Source organism: Triticum urartu, chromosome 2 (assembly GCF_003073215.2).
Source record: "Triticum urartu cultivar G1812 chromosome 2, Tu2.1, whole genome shotgun sequence".
Lineage (NCBI taxonomy): Eukaryota > Viridiplantae > Streptophyta > Magnoliopsida > Poales > Poaceae > Triticum > Triticum urartu.
Genome location: NC_053023.1, coordinates 643,874,631 through 643,879,550, shown reverse-complemented (window position 1 = coordinate 643,879,550; position 4,920 = coordinate 643,874,631).

Sequence of the window (4,920 nt, the reverse complement as noted above, 5' to 3'; positions counted from 1 at the left end):
TGACAAAGGGAACAACGTATGTTGTTATGCGGTCTGACCGATAAAGATCTTCATAGAATATGTAGGAGCCAATATGGGCATCCAGGTCCCGCTATTGGTTATTGACCGGAGACGTGTCTCGGTCATGTCTACATTGTTCTCGAACCCATAGGGTCCGCACGCTTAAGGTTACGATGACAGTTATATTATGAGTTTATGCATTTTGATGTACCGAAGGTTGTTCGGAGTCCCGGATGTGATCACGGACATGACGAGGAGTCTCGAAATGGTCGAGACATAAAGATTGATATATTGGAAGCCTATGTTTGGATATCGGAAGTGTTCCGGGTGAAATCGGGATTTTACCGGAGTACCGGGAGGTTACCGGAACCCCCCGGGAGCTAAATGGGCCATGATGGGCCTTAGTGGAAAAGAGAAGAGGCAGCCCTACATGGGCCGCGCGCCCCTCCCCTCCCTTGGTCCGAATTGGACAAGGAGAGGGGGCCGGCCCCTCTCTCTCTTTTCCCCCCTCCACAAGTCCTATTCCAACTAGGATTGGGGGGGGGGGAATCCTACTCCCAGAGGGAGTAGGACTCTCCTGGCGCGCCCTATGTGGCCGGCCAGCCTCCCCCCTTTTGGTCCTTTATATACTGAGGCAGAGGCACCCTAAAACACACAAGTTGATCCACGTGATCTATTCCTTAGCCGTGTGCGGCGCCCCAGCCACCATAGTCCTCGATAATACTGTAGCGGAGTTTAGGCGAAGCCCTGCTGCTGTAGTACATCAAGATTGTCACCACGCCGTTGTGCTGACGGAACTCTTCCCCGACACTTTGCTGGATCGGAGTCCGGGGATCGTCATCGAGCTGAACGTGTGCTCGAACTCGGAGGTGCCGTAGTTTCGGTGCTTGATCGGTCGGATCATGAAGACGTACGACTACATCAACCAAACGCTTCCGTTGTCGATCTACTAGGTATGTAGATCATACTCCCCCTCTCGTTGCTATGCATCACATGATCTTGCGTGTGCGTAGGAAATTTTTTGAAATTACTACATTCCCCAACAGTGGCATCCGAGCCTAGGTTTTATATGTTGATGTTATATGCACGAGTAGAACACAAGTGAGTTGTGGGCGATATAAGTCATACTGCCTACCAGCATGTCATACTTTGGTTCGGCGGTATTGTTGGATGAAGCGGCCCAGACCGACATTACGCGTACGCTTACGCGAGACCGGTTCTCCCGACGTGCTTTGCACAGAGGTGGCTTGTGGGTGACAGTTTCTCCAACTTTAGTTGAACCAAGTATGGCTACGCCCGGTCCTTGCGAAGGTTAAAACGGAGTCAAATTGACAAACTATCGTTGTGGTTTTGATGCGTAGGTGAGATTGGTTCTTACTTAAGCCCGTAGCAGCCACGTAAAACTTGCAACAACAAAGTAGAGGATGTCTAACTTGTTTTTGCAGGGCATGTTGTGATGTGATATGGTTAAGACATGATGCTGAATTTTATTGTATGAGATGATCATGTTTTGTAACCGAGTTATCGGCAACCGGCAGGAGCCATATGGTTGTCGCTTTATTGTATGCAATGCAATCGCGATGTAATGCTTTACTTTATCACTAAACGGTAGCGATAGTCGTAGAAGCACAAGCTTGGCGAGACGACAACGATGCTACGATGGAGATCAAGGTGTCACGCCGATGACGATGGTGATCACGACGGTGCTTCGGAGATGGAGATCACAAGCACAAGATGATGATGGCCATATCATATCACTTATATTGATTGCATGTGATGTTTATCTTTTATGCATCTTATCTTGCTTTGATTGACGGTAGCATTATAAGATGATCTCTCACTAAATTATCAAGAAGTGTTCTCCCTGAGTATGCACCGTTGCGAAAGTTCTTCATGCTGAGACACCACGTGATGATCGGGTGTGATAGGTTCTACGTTCAAATACAACGGGTGCAAAACAGTTGCACACGCGGAATACTCAGGTTATACTTGACGAGCCAAGCATATACAGATATGGCCTCGGAACACGGAGACCGAAAGGTCGAGCATGAATCATATAGTAGATATGATCAACATAATGATGTTCACCAATGAAAACTACTCCATCTCACGTAATGATCGGACATGGTTTAGTTGATTTGGATCACGTAATCACTTAGAGGATTAGAGGGATGTCTATCTAAGTGGGAGTTCTTAAGTAATATGATTAATTGAACTTAAATTTATCATGAACTTAGTCCTAGTAGTATTTTGCAAATTATGTTGTAGATCAATAGCTCGCGTTGTTGCTTCCCTGTGTTTATTTTGATATGTTCCTAGAGAAAATTGTGTTGAAAGATGTTAGTAGCAATGATGCGGATTGGATCCGTGATCTGAGGTTTATCCTCATTGCTGCACAGAAGAATTATGTCCTTGATGCATCGCTAGGTGACGGACCTATTGCAGGAGCAGATGCAGACGTTATGAACGTTTGGCTAGCTCAATATGATGACTACTTGATAGTTTAGTGCACCATGCTTAATGGCTTAGAATCGGGACTTCAAAGACGTTTTGAACGTCATGGAGCATATGAGATGTTCCAGGAGTTGAAGTTAATATTTCAAGCAAATACCCGAGTTGAGAGATATGAAGTCTCCAACAAGTTCTATAGCTAAAAGATGGAGGAGAATCTCTCAACTAGTGAGCATGTGCCCAGATTGTCTGAGTACTACAATCGCTTGAATCAAGTGGGAGTTAATCTTCCAGATAAGATAGTGATTGACAGAATTCTCTAGTCACCATCACCAAGTTAGTAGAACTTCGTGATGAACTATGATATGCAAGGGATAACGGAAACAACTCCCAAGCTCTTCGTGATGCTGAAATCGACGAAGGTAGAAATCAAGAAAAACATCAAGTGTTGATGGTTAACAAGACCACTAGTATCAAGAAAAGGGCAAAGGGAAGAAGGGGAACTTCAAGAAGAACAGCAAGCAAGTTGCTGCTCAAGTGAAGAAGCCCAAGTCTGGACCTAAGCCTGAGACTAAGTGCTTCTACTGCAAAGGGACTGGTCACTGGAAGCGGAACTACCCCAAGTGGTTGGCAGATAGGAAGGATGGCAAAGTGAACATAAGTATATTTGATATACATGTTATTGATGTGTACTTTACTAGTGTTTATAGCAACCCCTCAGTATTTGATACTAGTTCAGTTGCTAAGATTAGTAACTCGAAACGGGAGTTGCAGAATAATCAGAGACTAGTTAAGGGTGAAGTGACGATGTGTGTTGGAAGTGGTTCCAAGATTGATATGATCATCATCGCACACTCCCTATAAAATTCGGGATTAGTGTTGAACCTAAATAAGTGTTATTTGGTGTTTACGTTGAGCATGAATATGATTTGATCATGTTTATTGTAATACGGTTATTCATTTAAGTAAGAGAATAAATTGTTGTTCTGTTTACATGAATAAAACCTTATATGGTTACACACCCAATGAAAGTAGTTCGTTGGATCTCGATCGTAGTGATACACATAATCATAATATTGAAACCAAAAGATGCAAAGTTAATAATGATAGTGCAACTTATTTGTAGCACTACAGTTTAGGTCATATTGGTGTAAAGCGCATGAAGAAACTCCATGCTGATGGGCTTTTGGAATCACTTGATTATGAATCAGTTGATGCTTGCGAACCATGCCTCATGGGCAAGATGACTAAGACTCTGTTCTTCGGAACAATGGAGCGAGCAACAGATTTGTTGGAAATCATACATACTGATGTATGTGGTCCGATAAATATAGAGGCTCGCAACAAGTATCATTATTTTCTGATCTTCACAGATGATTTGAGCAGATATGAGTATATCTACTTGATGAAACATATGTATGAAACATTTGAAAAGTTCAAAGAATTTCAGAGTGAAGTGGAGAATCATCGTAACAAAAATGAAAGTTTCTACGATATGATCGCAGAAGTAAAATATTTGAGTTACGAGTTTGGCCTTCAATTAAAACAATGTGAAATAGTTTCACGACTCACGCCGCCTGGAACACCATAGTGTAATGGTGTGTCCGAACGTCATAACCGTACTTTATTGGATATAGTGCGATCTATGATGTCTCTTACCGATCTACCACTATCGTTTTGGGGTTATGCATTAGAGACAACCGCATTCACGTTAAATAGGGCACCATCTAAGTCCATTGAGACGACACAATCTGAACTGTGGTTTGGCAAGAAACCAAAGTTGTCGTTTCTTAAAATTTGGGGTTGTGATGCTTATATGAAAAAGTTTCATCCTAATAAGCTCAAACCCAAATCGGAGAAATATGTCTTCATAGGATACCCAAAGGAGACTGTTGGGTACACCTTCTATCACAAATCCGAAGGCAAGACTTTTGTTGCTAAATTCGGAGTTTTTCTAGAGAAGGAGTTTCTCTCGAAAGAAGTGAGTGGGAGGAAAATAGAACTTGATGAGGTAACTGTACCTGCTCCCTTATTGGAAAGTAGTTCATCACAGAAATCTGTTCCTGTGACTACTACACCAATTAGTGAGGAAGCTAATGATGATGATCATGTAACTTCAGATCAAGTTACTACCAAATCTCGTAGGTAAACCAGAGTGAGATCCACACCAGAGTGGTACGGTAATCCTATTCTGGAAGTCATGTTACTAGACCATGACGAACTTGCAAACTATGAAGAAGCGATGGTGAGCCTAGATTCCGCAAAATGGCTTGAGGCCATGAAATCTGAGATGAGATCCATGTATAAGAACAAAGTATGGACTTTGGTTGACTTGACAGATGATCGGCAAGCCATAGAAAATAAATGGATTTTCAAGAGGAAGACGGACGCTGATAGTAGTGTTACTATCTACAAAACTAGAATTGTCGCAAAAGGTTTTCGACAAGTTCAAGGTGTTGACTACGATGA